This window comes from Tachypleus tridentatus, chromosome 2 (assembly GCF_004210375.1).
Source record: "Tachypleus tridentatus isolate NWPU-2018 chromosome 2, ASM421037v1, whole genome shotgun sequence".
Taxonomy (NCBI): Eukaryota; Metazoa; Arthropoda; class Merostomata; order Xiphosura; family Limulidae; genus Tachypleus; species Tachypleus tridentatus.
The window spans coordinates 153,072,459-153,097,489 of NC_134826.1; the positions used below are offsets into that span (position 1 = coordinate 153,072,459).

Sequence of the window (25,031 nt, forward strand, 5' to 3'; positions counted from 1 at the left end):
ACATTACGAATGAATGTTTATAAGCATTTATTTTAACTTGTAATTTCACAACTCGCCGAAAACTGCGAAAATCATTTCTCTGTACTAGTTAGAGATGGACTTTTTCTTTGTTTTTGAATTTCGCGCAAAGCTACACGAGGGCTATCTGCGCCAGCCGTCCCAAATTTTGCAGTGTAAGACTAGAGGGAAGGCAGTTAGTCATCACTACCCCCCTCCAACTCTTGGACTACTCTTACCAAAGAATAGTAGGATTGATTGTCACTTTATAATGTCCCCACGGCTGAAAGGGCGAGCATTTTGGTGTGACGGGGATTCGAGCCCACGATTCTCGGATTACGAGTCGAGTGTCTCGTACCGGGCCTCAGGGCTCAAGAAGCTGTCTCTCTCTGTCAAAGTTAACCATCATCATAGTCAATAACAGATTGTAACCGAAGATTTATCATGTCAATACACTTAAACAGTGATATCCTTGTTTCCTCTATATAAGTTTTTCCAGTAACATCTGAAGTGTGGATATATATATCGTTCTTTGTATAATCATGCCATATCACTACCTGCCATCTTCATATACTACCTAGTCTTTTAGTAGTTAGTAGGAGATTGCATCACCACCCACCGCCAATTCTTGGGTTACTCTTTTACAAACGAATAGTGGGATTGATTGTACATTATAACGCTCCAACGACTTAAAGGTCGAGCATGTTTAGTACGACGGAGATTCGAACCCGCAACCCTCAGATTCCTTGTCGAGCGCCCTAACCACCTGGCTATGCCAGGCCTGAACTTTTTGACCTACTTTATTAGCCTTTGTAATCTAAGTATTTCGACATTAATCAGATAAGCTTAGAATGTACTGCAGTTTAATCTAATAGAACAAAAACCGTTTAAAACCTTTGTTTCTCTTAATGATTGTTTTCTTCAACTGTTGGGAGCGTCTTAAATAATTTGAAAATATACATAGCCACATCTATAAAGCCAAGTTTGCATTCTTAGCATAGTGTGTAGCCAAAGCTAAATCTTCTAAACTATTGGAGCTGGGTGTAATCTAGCTAGTGACCTGCTTTCTCGAACTGACGATTCATGGTTCTCGAGCCGTTACTGCCACAGAAATCCGCACTTTGTGATAATGAATGTGCTAAAGGAGTAATGGTAAAATTACCGATTAAAGTAGTCGGCAGTATGCGGTGTTGTCTAATTAGTGATGTCTATGCTAAAGGAGTAATGGTAAAATTACCGATTCAAGTAGTCGGCAGTATGCGTTGTTGTCTAATTAGTGATGTCTATGCTAAAGGAGTAATGGTAAAATTACCGATTCAAGTAGTCGGCAGTATGCGTTGTTGTCTAATTAGTGATGTCTATGCTAAAGGAGTAATGGTAAAATTACCGATTCAAGTAGTCGGCAGTATGCGTTGTTATCTAATTAGTGATGTCTATGCTAAAGGAGTAATGGTAAAATTACCTATTAAAGTAGTCGGCAGTATGCGTTGTTGTCTAATTAGTGATGTCTATGCTAAAGGAGTAATGGAAAATTACCTATTAAAGTAGTCGGCAGTATGCGTTGTTGTCTAATTAGTGATGTCTATGCTAAAGGAGTAATGGTAAAATTACCTATTAAAGTAGTCGGCAGTATGCGTTGTTGTCTAATTAGTGATGTCTATGCTAAAGGAGTAATGGTAAAATTACCGATTCAAGTAGTCGGCAGTATGCGTTGTTGTCTAATTAGTGATGTCTATGCTAAAGGAGTAATAGTAAAATTACCTATTAAAGTAGTCGGCAGTATGCGCTGTTGTATAATTAGTGATGTCTATGCTAAAGGTGTATTGGTAAAATTACCGATTCAAATAGTCGGCAGTATGCGTTGTTGTCTAATTAGTGATGTCTATGCTAAAGGAGTAATGGTAAAATTACCGATTCAAGTAGTCGGCAGTATGCGTTGTTGTCTAATTAGTGATGTCTATGCTAAAGGAGTAATGGTAAAATTACCGATTCAAGTAGTCGGCAGTATGCGTTGTTATCTAATTAGTGATGTCTATGCTAAAGGAGTAATGGTAAAATTACCTATTAAAGTAGTCGGCAGTATGCGTTGTTGTCTAATTAGTGATGTCTATGCTAAAGGAGTAATGGAAAATTACCTATTAAAGTAGTCGGCAGTATGCGTTGTTGTCTAATTAGTGATGTCTATGCTAAAGGAGTAATGGTAAAATTACCTATTAAAGTAGTCGGCAGTATGCGTTGTTGTCTAATTAGTGATGTCTATGCTAAAGGAGTAATGGTAAAATTACCGATTCAAGTAGTCGGCAGTATGCGTTGTTGTCTAATTAGTGATGTCTATGCTAAAGGAGTAATAGTAAAATTACCTATTAAAGTAGTCGGCAGTATGCGCTGTTGTCTAATTAGTGATGTCTATGCTAAAGGAGTAATGGTAAAATTACCTATTAAAGTAGTCGGCGGTATGCGTTGTTGTCTAATTAGTGATGTCTATGCTAAAGGAGTAATGGTAAAATTACCTATTAAAGTAGTCGGCAGTATGCGCTGTTGTCTAATTAGTGATGTCTATGCTAAAGGAGTAATGGTAAAATTACCTATTAAAGTAGTCGGCAGTATGCGCTGTTGTCTAATTAGTGATGTTTATGCTAAAGGAGTAATGGTAAAATTACCTATTCGAGTAGTCGGCAGTATGCGTTGTTGTCTAATTAGTGATGTCTATGCTAAAGGAGTAATGGTAAAATTACCCATTCAAGTAGTCGGCAGTATGCGTTGTTGTCTAATTAGTGATGTCTATGCTAAAGGAGTAATGGTAAAATTACCTATTAAAGTAGTCGGCAGTATGCGTTGTTGTCTAATTAGTGATGTCTATGCTAAAGGAGTAATGGTAAAATTACCGATTCAAGTAGTCGGCAGTATGCGTTGTTGTCTAATTAGTGATGTCTATGCTAAAGGAGTAATGGTAAAATTACCTATTAAAGTAGTCGGCAGTATGCGTTGTTGTCTAATTAGTGATGTCTATGCTAAAGGAGTAATGGTAAAATTACCGATTCAAGTAGTCAGCAGTATGCGTTGTTGTCTAATTAATGATGTCTATGCTGAAGGAGTAATGGTAAAATTACCTATTAAAGTAGTCGGCAGTATGCGCTGTTGTCTAATTAGTGATGTTTATGCTAAAGGAGTAATGGTAAAATTACCTATTCAAGTAATCGGCAGTATGCGTTGTTGTCTAATTAGTGATGTCTATGCTAAAGGAGTAATGGTAAAATTACCGATTCAAGTAGTCGGCAGTATGCGTTGTTGTCTAATTAGTGATGTCAATGCTAAAGGAGTAATGGTAAAATTACCGATTCAAGTAGTCGGCTGTATGCGTTGTTGTCTAATTAGTGATGTCTATGCTAAAGGAGTAATGGTAAAATTACCGATTCAAGTAGTCGGCAGTATGCGTTGTTGTCTAATTAGTGATGTCTATGCTAAAGGAGTAATGGTAAAATTACCTATCAAAATAGTCGGCAGTATGCGTTGTTGTCTAATTAGTGATGTCTATGCTAAAGGAGTAATGGTAAAATTACCTATTATGTAGTCGGCAGTATGCGTTGTTGTCTAATTAGTGATGTCTATGCTAAAGGAGTAATGGTAAAATTACCGATTCAAGTAGTCGGCAGTATGCGTTGTTGTCTAATTAGTGATGTCTATGCTAAAGGAGTAATGGTAAAATTACCTATTAAAGTAGTCGGCAGTATGCGCTGTTGTCTAATTAGTGATGTCTATGCTAAAGGAGTAATGGTAAAATTACCTATTAAAGTAGTCGGCAGTATGCGTTGTTGTCTAATTAGTGATGTCTATGCTAAAGGAGTAATGGTAAAATTACCTATTCAAGTAGTCGGCAGTATGCGTTGTTGTCTAATTAGTGATGTCTATGCTAAAGGAGTAATGGTAAAATTACCGATTAAAGTAGTCGGCAGTATGCGCTGTTGTCTAATTAGTGATGTCTATGCTGAAGGAGTAATGGTAAAATTACCTATTATGTAGTCGGCAGTATGCGTTGTTGTCTAATTAGTGATGTCTATGCTAAAGGAGTAATGGTAAAATTACCGATTCAAGTAGTCGGCAGTATGCGTTGTTGTCTAATTAGTGATGTCTATGCTGAAGGAGTAATGGTAAAATTACCTATTAAAGTAGTCGGCAGTATGCGCTGTTGTCTAATTAGTGATGTTTATGCTAAAGGAGTAATGGTAAAATTACCTATTCAAGTAATCGGCAGTATGCGTTGTTGTCTAATTAGTGATGTCTATGCTAAAGGAGTAATGGTAAAATTACCGATTCAAGTAGTCGGCAGTATGCGTTGTTGTCTAATTAGTGATGTCTATGCTAAAGGAGTAATGGTAAAATTACCGATTCAAGTAGTCGGCAGTATGCGTTGTTGTCTAATTAGTGATGTCTATGCTAAAGGAGTAATGGTAAAATTACCTATTAAAGTAGTCGGCAGTATGCGTTGTTGTCTAATTAGTGATGTCTATGCTAAAGGAGTAATGGTAAAATTACCGATTCAAGTAGTCGGCAGTATGCGTTGTTGTCTAATTAGTGATGTCTATGCTGAAGGAGTAATGGTAAAATTACCTATTAAAGTAGTCGGCAGTATGCGCTGTTGTCTAATTAGTGATGTTTATGCTAAAGGAGTAATGGTAAAATTACCTATTCAAGTAATCGGCAGTATGCGTTGTTGTCTAATTAGTGATGTCTATGCTAAAGGAGTAATGGTAAAATTACCGATTCAAGTAGTCGGCAGTATGCGTTGTTGTCTAATTAGTGATGTCTATGCTAAAGGAGTAATGGTAAAATTACCGATTCAAGTAGTCGGCTGTATGCGTTGTTGTCTAATTAGTGATGTCTATGCTAAAGGAGTAATGGTAAAATTACCGATTCAAGTAGTCGGCAGTATGCGTTGTTGTCTAATTAGTGATGTCTATGCTAAAGGAGTAATGGTAAAATTACCTATTAAAATAGTCGGCAGTATGCGTTGTTGTCTAATTAGTGATGTCTATGCTAAAGGAGTAATGGTAAAATTACCTATTATGTAATCGGCGGTATGCGTTGTTGTCTAATTAGTGATGTCTATGCTAAAGGAGTAATGGTAAAATTACCTATTAAAGTAGTCGGCAGTATGCGTTGTTGTCTAATTAGTGATGTCTATGCTAAAGGAGTAATGGTAAAATTACCTATTAAAGTAGTCGGCAGTATGCGTTGTTGTCTAATTAGTGATGTCTATGCTAAAGGAGTAATGGTAAAATTACCGATTCAAGTAGTCGGCAGTATGCGTTGTTGTCTAATTAGTGATGTCTATGCTAAAGGAGTAATGGTAAAATTACCTATTAAAGTAGTCGGCAGTATGCGCTGTTGTCTAATTAGTGATGTTTATGCTAAAGGAGTAATGGTAAAATTACCTATTCAAGTAATCGGCAGTATGCGTTGTTGTCTAATTAGTGATGTCTATGCTAAAGGAGTAATGGTAAAATTACCGATCCAAGTAGTCGGCAGTATGCGTTGTTGTCTAATTAGTGATGTCTATGCTAAAGGAGTAATGGTAAAATTACCGATTCAAGTAGTCGGCAGTATGCGTTGTTGTCTAATTAGTGATGTCTATGCTAAAGGAGTAATGGTAAAATTACCTATTAAAGTAGTCGGCAGTATGCGTTGTTGTCTAATTAGTGATGTCTATGCTAAAGGAGTAATGGTAAAATTACCGATTCAAGTAGTCGGCAGTATGCGTTGTTGTCTAATTAGTGATGTCTATGCTGAAGGAGTAATGGTAAAATTACCTATTAAAGTAGTCGGCAGTATGCGCTGTTGTCTAATTAGTGATGTTTATGCTAAAGGAGTAATGGTAAAATTACCTATTCAAGTAATCGGCAGTATGCGTTGTTGTCTAATTAGTGATGTCTATGCTAAAGGAGTAATGGTAAAATTACCGATTCAAGTAGTCGGCAGTATGCGTTGTTGTCTAATTAGTGATGTCTATGCTAAAGGAGTAATGGTAAAATTACCGATTCAAGTAGTCGGCTGTATGCGTTGTTGTCTAATTAGTGATGTCTATGCTAAAGGAGTAATGGTAAAATTACCGATTCAAGTAGTCGGCAGTATGCGTTGTTGTCTAATTAGTGATGTCTATGCTAAAGGAGTAATGGTAAAATTACCTATTAAAATAGTCGGCAGTATGCATTGTTGTCTAATTAGTGATGTCTATGCTAAAGGAGTAATGGTAAAATTACCTATTATGTAGTCGGCAGTATGCGTTGTTGTCTAATTAGTGATGTCTATGCTAAAGGAGTAATGGTAAAATTACCGATTCAAGTAGTCGGCAGTATGCGTTATTGTCTAGTTAGTGATGTCTATGCTAAAGGAGTAATGGTAAAATTACCTATTAAAGTAGTCGGCAGTATGCGCTGTTGTCTAATTAGTGATGTCTATGCTAAAGGAGTAATGGTAAAATTACCTATTAAAGTAGTCGGCAGTATGCGCTGTTGTCTAATTAGTGATGTCTATGCTAAAGGAGTAATGGTAAAATTACCTATTAAAGTAGTCGGCAGTATGCGTTGTTGTCTAATTAGTGATGTCTATGCTAAAGGAGTAATGGTAAAATTACCGATTCAAGTAGTCGGCAGTATGCGTTGTTGTGTAATTAGTGATGTCTATGCTAAAGGAGTCATGGTAGAATTACCTATTCGATTCAAGTAGTCGGCAATATGCGCTGTTGTCTAATTAGTATGGTAAAATTACCTATTCAAGTAGTCGGCAGTATGCGTTGTTGTCTATTTAGTGATGTCTATGTTGAGATGGCTCTCGTACAGCTTTTCATGAAATCCAACAAACAGACAAATATATTAAGTTTGATCGACCATGGTGAGGATATATTTTTACTACACGGTAGTGAGCGACGTTACAGCCAACCAACCGATCATGATTCAGTGTAGTGAGATGTTTGAATATTTCAAGGGTATATGGCAATAAATTTCTTTACACAAATTTCAGGAACATTAGCCTTGAATCTAATGAGTTGTTTTATCGTTGTTAATTGTGTCCTTCTAACGCTCTAAAAATAAATTAAATATATCTGTGAACATAATTTCTGGGCATACTGTATTGCACATAATATTAATATTAAGAATGTTTCGAATATCGTCTCACAATTAACAACCAATATTCACTAATTTATTATATTTTGTTAGCTTTTAATACACCAAATCGCCCTCTAAAAAGAGCAGGAACTAGGTTATGTACTATTGCTCATGGCGCTGTCAAGATTCTAAGCCTATTATTCGATAATTTATTCAGGACTCTACCAACTAGAAACTGGCCGAGGGCACAAAAATGGAGGGCTGCAGCTTTGCCTCTACGTCAGTGATGACGAGAAAAGCCACTTGTAGAGAAAAATATATATGTAAAAACGGCTTTTATACATATATTTTGCCTCTACGTGTCATTGTTTTAATGCATTTTATTTTTATTTTCGGTGTTGATTTTTTTTTTTTTTCAGATTTTATCCGACACTTCATCAGGAGTAAAATAAGAAAATCGATAATTGGTAAAATTTAAAATATATTTATTTGAATTTTAGCAGAGGTATGATGACCTCTAGTGCCAGTATTTAAATACTTCTGACGACATAAAGAGGTAACCTATACATTGTTTTTCTCTTTATAAAAGTGAGATTTTAATGTCTTGTTTATTGTTGAATAATTGAGAGACACAGTAGTTATGTAACATTTCTTCTCCTTCCAACATGTAATTATTCGTTGTTTACAAGAAAGCGTTGGCTTCTTTGGAAAGTTTTGCAACTGCTAGTGTATATTTTTATTTTTTTTTTGTACTTGGATTATGCTGTAAAGATGAGCAAGAACAAAATAACCAAATGAAAAACAAGTTACGTAACAGAAAGTGACCAAGGTCACTTCCTAATAATTCGCTCAATACGAGACTTAAGATGAAAGTAAAATATTGGAAGGTTGCCAGTTATCTCCAAGATAGAGAGGGTCTTCACAGTATGAACTTACCTTCACCTGTAAATATTTGAATATTATTATTCCTTACAAATAAATGTTGAGATAAGTATGTATAAAGAAAGGCAAAATGGAACAGTGTAAAAACTGGTTAAAGATTTCTTTCATTTAGGAATACACTTTCTCAGCCGTACAAATTGTATATGTGTGATTTTTTAAAGATATAAGAAAAACAACTTTTTTTTTGTTCTGTAATTTTCTTTTTGTCGTGAATTTTAACGCAATACACAAGAAACATTTACGTTCATATAAAATAACCTCTTCCATCATGTTTGACTCTACTCTCTCCTGATTACTGGGTATGCGGGTTTATCAGAGCCGTGTTCTGCTTCCTTTATATTCAGGTCATTAGTGGTTCTGAAAGAAGTATCAGTGGCACTCAGAGAACAACCAACAGCAGTTACACGTGGGATTCAATTGCCATATATACGAGATATTTATATCATGGTTCGGCCTTTTACAACACCCACTGTTTTGAGAAAAGGGCATTGTACCTAAACAATGTTACACATAAGAATCCAAACTCATTAAATGTATATACACATATTAATATATATAAACATTTAAAAAGCTAGATAAGTTTATCAATACCATTGATCAATTGTAGTATTTTAAACGTATTAAAATGTATCTTGTTCACTAGATTATTGCTGTCGTATTAGTTGTCGTAAAATGTTCCAAAACCAGAACAAAAATACTAAGAATTAATTATTTTAATTAATAAAAGTATTAAAATATGTACACGTTTGGTCATTTCCGAATGATAAGTTAACAATATCGCGTAGAGCGACAAACAGTATTTTTGAATAATTGTTATAAATATGGCTAGGTGGTTAGGACACTCGATTCGTAATCTCAAGGTCGCGGGTTCGAATCTCCGTCCCAATAATTAAACTCACCCTTTCAGGTCTGAGGGCATTATAATATGACTGTGCGATATAGTTTGATTCATTGCTAATACAGTATCCGAAGAGTTGGCGGTGGGTGATGGTGAATAGCTACTTTTCCTCTACCCTTTCACTGTTAACTTACGGACGGCTAGAGCGCGGATAGACCTCGCCGATATTACTCTATCAAATAGTAGCAATATGACTGAAATATTAGCTGTACCGAACATCATTCAGGTAAAATTTTCTAGAACATAATTATTGTTTAATGGATAACGGAGAAGCTGTTTTAACCTTTGTCCTCTAATGGAGTTTTTCCACACGTGTTTCTGTATTACACCTCGAGGCGATCAATTCACACAGGTACTGCAGTAACTTACACGACTGGTTTGACTTGTTTTTTTGTTGTTTTTTACGCAAAACAAGCAATATTGCCTGTGTAAACGTGGTGTTACTTAACGCATTATTCCAGAAATGTGTACCTTCAACCAAGTTTTATTTGATGGGGTAACTTCGAGCCCACCTTGATATTACTAAGCCTACCTGGGAAATATCATCTGCAGATATATCCGAACACGTATTTATCCTCATATGAAATGCTTTACGTATAGACATAAACATATATATTTATACAGAGAGAGAGATATGTTGCACTCGTACGACAAAACTATAACTCCCGACAATTCCACGTACATATCATAACATAACCCCGAAACAATCCAAGTTATCTGAGACGCTAAACGCTGGTATCTAATGGCAGTTTTGAGGAAGAGGTTTCTTATTTGAAGTAATAGGGTACTACAAGTTAAGTATTGAATAACAAATTATCTTAAGAAAAGAAAGACAAACTTAAGTTTCTGTAAAAAATTCTAAACACTGTTCACGAAATAATAAAAAAATACGTATTAAAAATAACAAATTCGCTAAATAAAAATTTAGATGTTAACTTTTGGATGGATGAAAAGGTTCAAAATAAAACCTATTAAATTCCAAACCACTTTATACGAACGTTTAATATTCTCTAACAAAATAATCAGAGTACTCAGCTATGATATTCAACTTCGATGATTATCATACCAAATATAATAATTGCTACAATTCCAGTGCCTTAAATATTTTACGATATTCGTATTTTCAAATAGGAAATAAAACATATAAATATTGTCTCTTTACGGCTTTTAAGGTGGCACTTTCCTTCGTAATAACAATTTATTTTATGTTTATAACATCACCAAATCAAATTTTTCCTTGTTTTACTCTTTTTTAAAACCATTTTTTAGACAAACCACCATTATTACAGTGTATTTAACAATTTATTTGATAATAATATTAAAGAGCTGTTCACTATGCAAATATTTATAATTTATTCAGACTTTTTTCAACGTAATCAGCTTTATAGTTGTTTATTCACTACAATCCAAGGCAACAAATCTATCTTATGTCAAGAGTATGGCCATGTCTCAAAGCAATCGCTTGGAAAACAATTATTTATCATTACAAAGAAAAGTCTATAAGTTGAGTAGGCAATTATAAAAAGAAAATAGATCCAATGGTAAAATTCCTACCCAAGGTTGTATACATACATACACGCGTACGTGTATTTGTATTTTATGGCTGTTGCTACAAGAAGAAATTTATACATGCAGCTGAATGAAAGTGGTGATAAAAACACTTTCCATCGTAGCGCTCCTGAAGTCATTCCTAAAAACCACTACAGCACACCTGTGGTGTAAATTAAATACTATTTTCTGTTACATGTCTTAAATACAGGCCACAGTAATTATATATGTGAGAACACTTCCGCTTTAAATACTTCCTGAAGTTATCAAGCAATGGATGAACAGAATCAACTGGAAGACTATTAAAAAAAAGTAAAAGTTACATTGTGAATTCCGAGAGCAGTCTAATCGTACATATTTTGAAAAAAAACAAAAAACAACATGTTATGCCGGTAGTACCAATCTCCGGTGAACCTCGGTGAGTTAGAGATTAGGTTTAACTGTCTGAAACAAAAAGTAGCCTAACAAGCTTATTAGCGGCCGTTGACCTAAATTAATATTTGAGTCATTGAGATGTGAAAATCAAACAATACAGAATTTTCTTTTATTTTTGCAGATGGAATATTTTCTAAGCACGAGAGCCGTTTATAGTGGACGTTCGCCTAGAGGGGATATAAATCTTACGGATATAAATCTAACGACGAATAAAAAAATGCCCTTATTTTAACATTTAATTTACTAGTGAAATCAAAGAAAAATGATTATACAGCTTCAATCACACTATATATCTACCGTATCAAATTGCTGACGAGGCCAATTCCCCAATATTGGGACTCTTTATGTTGTCTTTGATGTAATATAATTGTGGCTGAGGCCCTATTTATAATACGAAATGACTCGACTAGAAATGTCATGTTGTGAACTGGATTAAGTCTGTGAAATGTAATTTTTATCAGTTCTAATTAAGACATAACAACCCGTATTAGGTTAAGGATTTCTATGTTATAATGTTTAGTTATTTTAACAGCATATATTATAAATTATTATTTTATGGCAATCAACCTGGTTTATATTCAGGAGAACTGGCGATTCATCAAGTCAACCAACCTTTCTGTTCTCGGAACGAATCAAACTAACATAGAAGATTAACATTTTGGGGTGGAAGTAAATAAGGATATAGAATAAAGAAAATTGTGTAAGCTTAAGTTTATCTCCTTCACCTTTACTTAAATTCCCTCAGCCTAAGGCTACATAAAACCTGAACATAGTCCTGTTAATATAAATCTACATCGATTATAAATAAATACAGAACACGCTACCAGTGAAAGCACGAAAATTGGATGAATCGCTACCAGTTACCACGTCTGTCTGTTTGTAATTAATAACAACAAAGCTACACAATGTGCTATCTGTGCTCTGCCTACCACTGGTATTGGAATTGAATTTCTACCGTTATGAGTCCCACGTCATACCGCTGTGGTGGCTACCTAAACTCAACAATTAAAACGAACTGTACTTTATTTATTTAAAACAATACTATACGAAGAATGGTTTTATATTATACATCAAGATTGTGATCTTTAAAAATCAAATTGCTTGACATACCACATAAGTTTGTTCTGTTGTCTGTTGAAATATTATTTTAACAGGGGTGTCAGCTCTTTCGAAGTAGACAAACCAGTGTTAACGTCACTGACACTGACAGTTTCCTTTGAAAGTTTTCGGAACTATAAGTGGGACAGGGGCTGCTGTACAACTATTTTACTGAACATAAAACCCGACACTATTTGGCACAATGAAAGATAAAAGTATATTAGATGACTCAACCGATTAGTTTCGGTAACGCGGTTACCATAATTGATCATAATATAGTAACACAGTGTGCCTGAAAAGAAATTGTAGTGAATTAATATTGCCTTGATCAGGTACAAACTGTAGTTACAGCACTACAACAAATATACGAAATGAATACGATATTATTGTTGAGTTCAAAAAACTGGTTTGGTTTGAATTTCACGCAAAGCTACACGTGGGCTATCTGCGCTAGCTGTCCCTAATTTAGTAGTGTAAGACTAGAGAAAAGGCAACTAGTCATCACCATCCACCGCCAACTCTTGGACTACTCTTACCAAAGAATAGTAGAATTGACTGTCACAATATAATGTCCCCACGGCTGAAAGGGCGAGCATTTTGGTGTGACGGGGATTCGAGCCCACGATTCTCGGATAAGTTTTGGTAATAAGAAATAAAGGACGTGCTAAGTATACAGGCTTGGACGCCTTATCTTGGAAAGGTCGTTTAATTGTTGAAAAGGGCTAAGGGGTTACAAACATGAAATACTTTACAATATGAGGATAGGATAAGGTCTCTTAAACTTGTTTTATCTAGAAAAATTAAGTACTTTGCTCTAGTGTTAGGCTAACAAAAACTGAAACTGTATAAAATTTTGTGTTGTCCATAGTTCGTGTTCAGCGAACATCACGATTCTGTTAACAATGTTTCGTAACACACCACTAAACTCGGCATAAACTTTAACAGAGTCTGTCTCTATTGTTATATAATTTTTACATAAACTTTAACAGAGTCCGTCTCTATTGTTATATAATTTTTACATAGACTTTAACAGAGTCCGTCTCTATTGTTATATAATTTTTACATAGACTTTAACAGAAAAATTTTAGTTTACATTAGAATTAAACTGAATTTTCTTTGCGTAGAAAAAAATATATAAAGTTTTAAAACACATTTATAATCTGTTAGCTACGTAGTGTAGCCGAAAGTAGTGTTTATGGTTACTGTATAGAATAACCATATATATAAACCGTAAATAAACATATTTATAATGTGTTAGCTACGTAATGTAGCCGAAAGTAGTGTTTATGGTTACTGTATAGAATAACCATATATATAAACCGTAAATAAACATATTTATAATGTGTTAGCTACTTAATGTAGCCGAAATTAGTGTTTATGGTTACCATATATGTATATAAACCGTAAATAAACACATATTGTCGGTAAGTTCTAGTGCAAAATTTTAGGAATGACTTAAATTTTGTCTGATTAATAAAAACACTCTTTTGATGCTTATTTGAAATATCTACATAGTTTAAAACTATTTTCTTATTTTAGAGATCACATTTTACAAATGATAGATACTTCATCTAAAGTTATAAAAATATGTAGAAATGAAGGAACACTTTTAGTTTCTAACAAAATTGCCGACAGTTCTTAATAAATATAATATATCCTTTTTTTTTTTGTCTTTTTCAATCTAGATGGTCTAATGTTTTGTGAATGTGGAGGACTTACTTTTACATTTCCAGTTCCTTAATTAAGGTGTCTCCATTTCTTTTGTCAAATAAACACACATAAAAGCTCTGATGACAAATTTATTGAAAACCACATCGAACAATTTGGACAAAATTAGAAATAACGTTCTGCTATAGAGTACAGCGACCGACATGACTAGAGTACAGTGACCGACATGACTAGAACTTTTGGCAATGTTTTCAAGATTAGGAGCACTTTGTTAGAATAAGGAAGCAAGTTATGTGACTCATGAGGAATACCATTGTAACTTTAAATAAACAATACAAGTTTCACTGTATCAATGACTGGTAACAGCTGGCTAACGGTAGCAAAACATAATCAAATCACTAAGTCCAAAATCATTCTCTCAAGTATAGGTTTCCAAATCTAAGCTCATCCACTTTAGCAACAATTTAGGTAATTTAAATAAAATGTTTACTGCAACTTAGCCATAAAATGTTACCCCAAGTTTAGACAGAATATATTTTGTATTTGTTTTATAAATGGGAGTAAAACAATCAAAAATAATAAACGGGTTGTTTTAAATATTTTTTATTATCAGTGCTGGAAACGTACAGTACGTTTATACGTAAAGATAACAGCTGAAGTGAGTTGATACATACCAGAAAAAATATTATTTAGTGTTTAATCATTTCCAAACCTACATAAAGTACTGAGTAATACGGTGAAGAATTGTCCATGTTTTGTTTTCAGATGGGACCAAAGATAAGAGTTATCTGCTAATATACGAAGCAATTTCTTCATTCAAACTTTACTTTTCTGAAGATAAGTATGTTGAATATTCTACAAAATATCTGAAATAACTTTTCTAGTGTTTTATTTTACCACTGGTAAGAGTAATGTTACATTACTTGGTGGTTCAATAAGTTATTAGTCATTAATAACTTTTCTAGTGTTTTATTTTACCACTGGTAAGAGTAATGTTACATTACTTGGTGGTTCAATAAGTTATTAGTCATTAATAACTTTTCTAGTGTTTTATTTTACCACTGGTAAGAGTAATGTTACATTACTTGGTGGTTCAATAAGTTATTAGTCATTAATAACTTTTCTAGTGTTTTATTTTACCACTGGTAAGAGTAATGTTACATTACTTGGTGGTTCAATAAGTTATTAGTCATTAATAACTTTTCTAGTGTTTTATTTTACCACTGGTAAGAGTAATGTTACATTACTTGGTGGTTCAATAAGTTATTAGTCATTATTAACTTTTCTAGTGTCTTATTTTACCACTGGTAAGAGTAATGTTACATTACTTGTTACATTACTTGGTGGTTCAATAAGTTATTAGTCATTATTAACCCCTTTTACAATATTAAAAAATGGTATTAAAGGACTTATAATTAATTTTATAAATAAATAATAAAATATTAAGTTGATAGTAAATACTATCTGTAAACAGAGCAGTTACAAAAACAACAACAACAACAACGGGACACAAGAAAATGGTTTCACAATTTAATAAAAATAATTAACTATAAAGGTCTGTGAATTAATAAATTATATGTTAAAGATTCATTATCAAACTACAGATTATCAGCTACTGAAACCTAATAATATTTCTAAGAGTAAGATATTGATATAAGAAGCAACATGTATCAATATTTACTATAAGATATTGACATACGAAGCAACATGTATCAATATTTACTATAAGATATTGACATAAGAAGCAACATGTATCAATATTTACTATAAGATATTGACATAAGAAGCAACATGTATCAATATTTACTATAAGATATTGACATAAGAAGCAGCATGTATCAATATTTACTATAAAATATTGACATAAGAAGCAGCATGTATCAATATTTACTATAAGATATTGACATAAGAAGCAACATGTATCAACATTTACAATAAGATATTGACATAAGAAGCAACATGTATCAACATTTACAATAAGATATTGACATAAGAAGCAACATGTATCAATATACACTATAAGATATTGACATAAGAAGCAACATGTATCAATATTTACTATAAGATATTGACATAAGAAGCAGCATGTATCAATATTTACTATAAAATATTGACATAAGAAGCAACATGTATCAATACTTACTATAAGATATTGACATAAGAAGCAGCATGTATCAATATTTACTATAAAATATTGACATAAGAAGCAACATGTATCAATATTTACTATAAAATATTGACATAAGAAGCAACATGTATCAATATTTACTATAAGATATTGACATAAGAAGCAACATGTATCAATATTTACTATAAGATATTGACATAAGAAGCAACATGTATCAATATTTACTATAAGATATTGACATAAGAAGCAACATGTATCAATATTTACTATAAGATATTGACATAAGAAGCAACATGTATCAATATTTACTATAAGATATTGACATAAGAAGCAACATGTATCAATATTTACTATAAGATATTGACATAAGAAGCAACATGTATCAATACTTACTATAAGATATTGGCATAAGAAGCAACATGTATCAATACTTACTATAAGGTATTGACATAAGAAGCAACATGTATCAATATTTACTATAAGGTATTGACATAAGAAGCAACATGTATCAATATTTACTATAAGGTATTGACATAAGAAGCAACATGTATCAATATTTACTATAAGATATTGACATAAGAAGCAACATGTATCAATATTTACTATAAGATATTGACATAAGAAGCAACATGTATCAATATTTACTATAAGGTATTGACATAAGAAGCAACATGTATCAATATTTACTATAAGGTATTGACATAAGAAGCAACATGTATCAATATTTACTATAAGATATTGACATAAGAAGCAGCATTTATCAATATTTACTATAAGATATTGACATAAGAAGCAACATGTATCAATATTTACTATAAGGTATTGACATAAGAAGCAACATGTATCAATATTTACTATAAGATATTGACATAAGAAGCAACACGTATCAATATTTACTATAAGATATTGACATAAGAAGCAACATGTATCAATATTTACTATAAGATATTGACATAAGAAGCAACATGTATCAATATTTACTATAAGATATTGACATAAGAAGCAACATGTATCAATATTTACTATAAGATATTGACATAAGAAGCAACATGTATCAATATTTACTATAAGATATTGACATAAGAAGCAACATGTATCAATATTTACTATAAGATATTGATATAAGAAGCAACATGTATCAATATTTACTATAAAATATTGACATAAGAAGCAGCATGTATCAATGTTTACTCTAAAGTAAGAGCTAATGGTTTTAAATGGCAAAACTATTAGTATAATTTTTTATTAAGTCTATTTTGTTTGAAAAGAATCAGTTTGTATTATTACTAATAGTGTAATCTCCAAGTAATTTTAATTAATAGTGTAATCTCTAAGTAATTTTAATTAATAGTGTAATTTCTATATGTAATTCCTAAAATTATAGTGAATGTTTGACTCTACAAGATACAACTAAAAGACACTATTTCTGGAAAAGCATGCGAGTGAATTCCATGTAATCGTAGGCTCCTGTTATGGTACGTCCACTTTTGGGTTCCACGTAGGGCTTCATGCGAGACACACAGTAGTCTGCCATCTCTACTGTGAGATTCTAAGTAATGCAAAAATAAACTGAATAAGAATGTTAAAAATATATATAAAACATAATTTGTTTAAGGTTAAATGCTGTTGACAAGTTCAGAAAAAATATCTGATGTTTGAAGTCGTTAGCTATTTTGATGAATCTACATGAGTTAATAAAGCAAATTTGAAGTTACTTAGAAACATTCTTTACCCTAAAGTACTTTAAAAATAAAAGGTTCTATCCTTTGATTTTCACAAAAATACATTAAATTCCTTGTTGCTTCAAATTGTTGTTCATCCAAAAACACTTTGAGAGAAAACATCTAGATCCTGGCTCTGAAATTTAAGTTTTTTAACATTAAAAAATCTCTAATTTAACTAAAATAAAAAAACAACAAATTAATTCAACTCTCAGATCGTAAAAAACAACACATTTACTGACATTCAGAAATGATCTTCATCAAACAGAATTAAAAAACAAAGAAACCATTTATCATGTCTACTTTTGTTGCCATAATTTGGATTCTAAAAGTAACAAAAACTGGTTGTTTTAGGGAATTTACAAAAAATGACAAAAATGGTTCATTTAAAACTCATTTTGAACTGAAGAGAATATCTCTTCGTTTCACAGAAGTTTAGTGAATTTACTATTCTTAGATGAAATGGAATCAAATTCATTATCATGATATTAAATATCATAATATTTCACTTTGTCCTAATTAAGTTATGTGTACTTACTTTAAATTATCACTATTCAAAAAACATAATACTGCCCATCTTTCACCTTGCCTGGATAACAGATGTTTCAATTTTGGATGTAATGTATTGCTTTGGATGTAAGTAGTTCAGATTTAATTTTGAGATTTCAGTTATGTAAAAGTTTTACACACTACGTATACAAATAGCACTTACCGCATACAAGTCATCAGCTGTAACATATGGACGTTCACCAGATGTAATAGCTCGGAAAGCATTCTCAATATCTTCACTAGATCGTACATTCTCAGTTTCCCGTGATATCATGAAAGCCATGTACTCTTGCAAGGACACAAAACCATCTCTGTTTGGATCAACAGCATTTAGGATAGTTTCAAATTCTGGGTCAGGTTGTCCCTCATCCACCATCGGGAGGTCATAGCCTAAAGCTCGTAAACAACTCTTAAACTGGTAATGATTTAATCTTCCAATTTTTTCTCTGTCAAAATGTCTGCAAAAAGCAACGTACACAAACCATCCCACTCAGCATTTTTAAAGTTATGAATAACATTCTTACTGATGAAAATTAAAAACGAAACAGGTGACATTTTATTGAAGTTTAAAGGAAGAGCACAAACAGCAATAATAAGTTATGCTAAATTACAACTAAAATTCTGAACACTAAACCACGTGAGTAACAAAATATGCACATCATCTGAGTTTGAAATTAACAAGTACAGCATTAACTGATAAAATCTTGACCAAAACAAACTTGATATTGAAAGTAAGATGCAGTCAAGCATTTTATTATAATGTTTGTTTGTAGTTAAGCATGCAGATACACAATCAGCTATCTGTGTATCAGTTTATAACATTGTAAGTCTGTACACATGCAATTGTGCCACTGGGGAGCTAGTACATTGTAGTTTTAAAAAAAATCAAATGTTTTATTCTGAGTTGAAAATTAATTCATGTTTTTTGAGATTACGCTAATAGTAAAAACATTATTTGAACAGAAGGAAACCTATATTTATAATGAGTTACGATCTTTCTACGAACCTTTAACATCACTGTGGAAATAGTATTGTCCCACATTCAGTCAGTTTAGAAATTTCACTTAAGTTTTGTACTTCTCTTTACACATTTCATACAGCTTACAAGTTTCATTATTTCACTTAAGTTTTGTACTTCTCTTTTACACATTTCATACAGCTTACAAGTTTCATTATTTCACTTAAGTTTTGTAATTTCTCTTTACACATTTCATACAGCTTACAAGTTTCATTATTTCACTTTAAGTTTTGTAATTCTCTTTTACACATTTCATACAGCTTACAAGTTTCATTATTTCACTTAAGTTTTGTACTTCTCTTTACACATTTCTGTACAGCTTACAAGTTTCATTATTTCACTTAAGTTTTGTACTTCTCTTTACACATTTCTTGCACAGCTTCCAAGTTTCATTATTTCACTTTAAGTTTTGTAATTCTCTTTTACACATTTCATACAGCTTACAAGTTTCATTATTTCACTTAAGTTTTGACTTCTCTTTTACACATTTCAGTACAGCTTACAAGTTTCATTATTTCACTTAAGTTTTGTAATTCTCTTTTACACATTTCATACAGCTTACAAGTTTCATTATTTCATTTAAGTTTTGTAATTCTCTTTACACATTTCAGTACAGCAGCTTACAAGTTTCATTATTTCAATTAAGTTTTGTATCTTCTTCTTTACACATTCTCGTAATAGCTCTCCAAGTTTCATTATTTCAATTTAAGTTTTAGAATTTCTTTTTACATTTCATACAGCTTACAAGTTTCATTATTTCACCTTAAGTTTTGTACTTCTTTTTACACATTTCAATAGCTTACAAGTTTCATTATTTCACTCAAGTTTTGTAATTTCTTTACTTTTACATTTCATACAGCTTACAAGTTTCATTATTTCAATTTAAGTTTTGTACTTTCTTTTACATTTCTTGTACAGCTTACAAGTTTCATTATTTCACCCAAGTTTTGTAATTTCTCTTTACACATTTCATCAATAGCTTCCAAGTTTCATTATTTCACTTAAGTTTTGTACTTCTCTTTTACACATTTCGTACAGCTTACAAGTTTCATTATTTCACTTAAGTTTTGTATTTCTCTTTTACACATTTCATACAGCTTACAAGTTTCATTATTTCAATTAAGTTTTGTACTTCTCTTTTACACATTTCATACAGCTTACAAGTTTCATTATTTCACTTAAGTTTTGTACTTCTCTTTTACACATTTCATACAGCTTACAAGTTTCATTATTTCACTTAAGTTTTGTACTTCTCTTTTACACATTTCATACAGCTTACAAGTTTCATTTTTGTTTCTCTAAAGATCAATCGTTTGGTGATGTTAAAATTAATTCCAATTATGACAGTGAATTCTTAAGACTAGTTGTTGTACACAGTAAACAGAGAAATAAACTTACTTAAACATCATACTGAACTCCTTCAAAGCATCTTCTGAAACACCACTCTGGTTTCTGCAACAATCAGTAAAAACATATTTGCAATATTAGTCGAAATACTGTAATAGCAACTGTAAATCTAGGAAAATTTCATATCAGCCAAAATCCAAATTAATATGTTTACAAATGTAAATAATACAAAATTTAATGATTATTTACTTATGTATTCAATAATAAAAAAATAATAAGACTTTTTGGAAATGTTTTTATTCAAGGAATGTCATCAACAAATTACTAGTGTTAAAGTTTATGAATCAGGATCCCAAATGAATAAATCTTTTTAAATAAACATAACGACAATATGTCAACAGTGAAGTATTCCTTGAAACACCTCACCGAGCCTGGATTTGTTGTTCCAGATTATGCTGCATTCTCATTCCTAACTGATCCAGTTGATCCCATTGTTGTGCCAGTCCAACAGTACTATGTTCAGTGTATCGGTTGTCTAGGATCAGATGTTCTTCAAGTGTTGCACCCAAATCTTCCAGTTTCTTAAGATCAGCTCTCTTGCTCTTACTTCTAATGACTTAGTCTGTTCAAAGAACAAAATGAATTTTTTCAAAAAAAGAAATACCTTTGAAATATATAATTATTTCTAGACAACAGACATGCTAACCTAGACATTTTTTAATGTTATTTCAAATCTTGAACAGAAACGACATATAACAAAATGACAAGGATATTTTAAATTAAGGATAATATTATTATAACCATGTATGATAGTTCATAATACTGAAGTAAAAGCTAATACACCAGTTATTATTATAGCTTGACTAGTATCAAATAATATTTAATATGAATACAGAAATTTTCATAGACTAGAACTTAAGGCATTTGAGTGAAAATCATGTCTTTTATTTTGTCCTAATTCTATAACATGATTAGAGTAAAACTTTCAAAATATACTATATAAAATTTATCTCAAAAACAATATAAAATACATTATAATACTAATAAATTATAGTGTGTGTAAACCCCATGACCACTGAGAAAGAATGAAGACACGACAGTGCATATAAACCATATGACCACAGAAAAACAGTGAATACATTATAATGCATATAAACCACATGACCACTGAGAAACAATGAAGACATTATAATGCATATAAACCACATGACCACTGAGAAACAATGAAGACATTATAGTGCATATAAACCACATGACCACTGAGAAACAAAGAAGACATTATAGTGCATATAAACCACATGACCACAGAGAAACAAAGAAGACATTATAGTGCATATAAACCACATGACCACAGAGAAACAATGAAGACATTATAGTGCATATAAACCACATGACCACAGAGAAACAATGAAGACATTATAGTGCATATAAACCACATGACCACAGAGAAACAATGAAGACATTATAGTGCATATAAACCACATGACCACAGAGAAACAATGAAGACATTATAGTGCATATAAACCACATGACCACAGAGAAACAATGAAGACATTAGAGTGCATATAAACCACATGACCACAGAGAAACAATGAAGACATTATAGTGCATATAAACCACATGACCACAGAGAAACAATGAAGACATTATAGTGCATATAAACCACATGACCACAGAGTAACAATGAAGACATTATAATGCATATAAACCACATGACCACAGAGTAACAATGAAGACATTATAATGCATATAAACCACATGACCACAGAGAAACAATGAAGACATTATAGTGCATATAAACCACATGACCACAGAGAAACAATGAAGACATTATAATGCATATAAACCACATGACCACTGAGAAACAATGAAGACATTATAATGCATATAAACCACATGACCACTGAGAAACAAAGAAGACATCATAGTGCATATAAACCACATGACCACTGAGAAACAAAGAAGACATCATAGTGCATATAAACCACATGACCACAGAGAAACAATGAATACATTATAGTGCATATAAACCCACTCACCACTGTGAAAGAATGAAGACATTATAGTGTGTACAAAACACGACAAATGTGAAACCTTCGTTATAGAAGTTAAAGGTGCAAGAAAATTGATAATATAGAACAATATTAGCATATTAAATATTATACACATTACTGATTATTCAATGAGATATGAAACATAAAATAATAAAAACTAGAACATAAAGGTGTCCATGTTAATGCACTCACTTTTATAGCTTCAAGTTGAGTTTCCAAATTACCTGTAACTTCCATCATTGAAGACCTGCAGTTAAATGAATAAATGATATAATACCACTAAATCAAGGAATAATCAAAAAACAGTAATTAGTTCTGTACTCTATCAAAATTAGTTACGAGTATACTATTTAACAAAAATAATACTGTGTTATCACTAATAATTTAGTAGAGAGAATGGCAACTGTATTAAAGAAACTTGCAGAAATAAGTACTGTTGACTATATAAGTGAATGTATGTGAAAACGGCTCGTTTGGGTTGAGAAAAGTTTTATGTAGGGGAGCGAACAACGTTTCGAGCTTCTTCGGTCATTGTCAGGTTTACAAAAAAGAAAGAGGTAACTGACCAATATTTGACCACATGTTTGAAGGGGGTTGTGTAATTGAGTGTAGGAATGTAGAGGGCGTGATTAGATGTTTGGCTATATTTAATAATATAGGTATAAAGGTGTTCCTTTGTATTGGTTTATTTTGGGCTTGAGTTGTTGTATAAGTAAGGCTTCTTTAATTTTGCGTTTGTGTATGTTTGTTTCTTTATTTAGTATGTGGATGTTTTCTATGGTTATGCTGTGTTTATTTGATTTGCAGTGTTCAAAAACGTGTGAAGGTGACTTTTTATGTTCTATGAATCTGGTTTTTATTTTTTTACTTGTTTCTCCAATATAAAGGAAACGTTATAATCATAATGAATACGAATGAATACATACAAAAAATGAAGAACATAAGGCAGTTATCACATTGTATTTTATAAAAAATGTTGGTGTAGTGTTTGTCAGTGTAGTTTTTACACAGTATAGACCTCAGTTTTGTGCAGTTATTGACATAAATAATGTTGGTGTAATACATAGTATAGACCTTAGTTTTGTGCCTGGTTTTTGAATAAATTTGGTATTAACTGTAATGTCATATTTTGTTACTAGTTTTTGCCAAATGTTGGTTATTTTGATGCTGATATCGAGAATATATGGTATGCAGCAGTATATAGTTTAGTGATTTTTTAATATGTGGGATATATTTACTTTTGTTAGTTGATTTTACTTTTTGTCTAGGTCTGTGCATATAATGTTAATTCGTTGTTAATTTTATCTGGTGAGCATAGTTTTGTGGCTGTGTTTATTTGGTTTCTTAGTATGTTGAGTTTTTGTTTTGTTTCATGTGATTAGACCCAAGGAATGTATAGTTAGTATGGGTGATTTTTCGGTGGATTTCTGTTTTGAATTGTGTGTCAGTTCTTGTAATTTTTAGGTTAAGAAATGATATTTGATTGCTGTCTTTCTGTTCACATGTGAACTTAATGTTGGGATGTATAGAGTTAATGTGATTGAAAAAATTAAGTATGTGTTCTGTAGATGTGAATCCCGCAACCGTGTCATCTAGATATCTGTACCAGTATAGTGGTGGATGTAATGCTGTGTTAATTGCTTGTGTTTCAACTTGTATCATAAAAATATTGGCTAGAAATGGCGATTCTGGGTTGTCCATGCTTAGGCCATTTATTTTTATATAGTTGTGGTTGTTGAACATGAAGTTTGTCTTCATCGTGGTAAATTCTATGAGGGTTGCTAATCGGTTACTGGGAATGTCTATTGATTCGTTAGGGCCTCGGATATAGAGTTCTAAGGCTATCTTGCAGGCTACAGCAGTTGGGACTTCTGTTAAGAGGGATATAACATCGAAACTGGCCATTAAGGCTTTATGATTAAGTTGATTAAGAATAGACTTGAAATTAAAAAAGTCTTTGATGAATGAGCTGGTTGGTGTTACATATTTGGAGAGTGCCCATGCTATGTATTTACCAAGATTGTAATTAAACGATTCATATGTGGACATTATTGGTCGTAATGGACAATCTGGTTTATGAGGTTTGGGGATGCCGCATATTTGTGGTGTGCGTGGGTCGGTTTTACGTAGGTAGGAATAAAGTGTTTGTGAAATTGTGTTGGTTTTTTTCATTTTTAGTAGTAATTTGTTTAGTTGCGTCTCGTGTGTCTTTGTTGGATTTGTGTGTATCGGTTTAAATTTGTTCGTGTCTGATAGGATGTTATTCATTTTTTGTATGTATTCATTCGTGTTCATTATGAGTATAACGTTTCCTTTATCTGCTTTTAGAATTTTTATGTTTTTGTCTTGTTTTAGGTTTTTAAAAACTCAACATACTGAGAAACCAAATAAACAAAGCCATAAAACTATGCTCACCAGATAAAATTGACAACGAATTAACATTATATGCACACACCTAGACAAAAAGCAAAATCAACTAACAAAAGTAAATATATCCCACATATTAAAAAATCACTAAACCATAT

The 25,031-nt window shown here is 32.1% G+C and overlaps 1 pseudogene across 1 annotated transcript in view; it reads right to left on the bottom strand.

Annotated features, from left to right (window-relative positions):
• Positions 1 to 14,734: 14,734 nt before the first annotated feature.
• LOC143245652 (spectrin alpha chain-like) overlaps positions 14,735 to 25,031 on the bottom strand; it is a 14,964-nt pseudogene continuing 4,667 nt past the window's right edge. Inside the window, exons 2-6 of the transcript XR_013025651.1 lie at positions 22,699 to 22,753; positions 20,879 to 21,074; positions 20,504 to 20,557; positions 18,251 to 18,545; positions 14,735 to 17,366 (exon numbers count right to left, since the gene is read on the bottom strand). The product of XR_013025651.1 is annotated as a spectrin alpha chain-like (transcript). The remainder of the gene's footprint in view (positions 17,367 to 18,250; positions 18,546 to 20,503; positions 20,558 to 20,878; positions 21,075 to 22,698; positions 22,754 to 25,031) is intronic.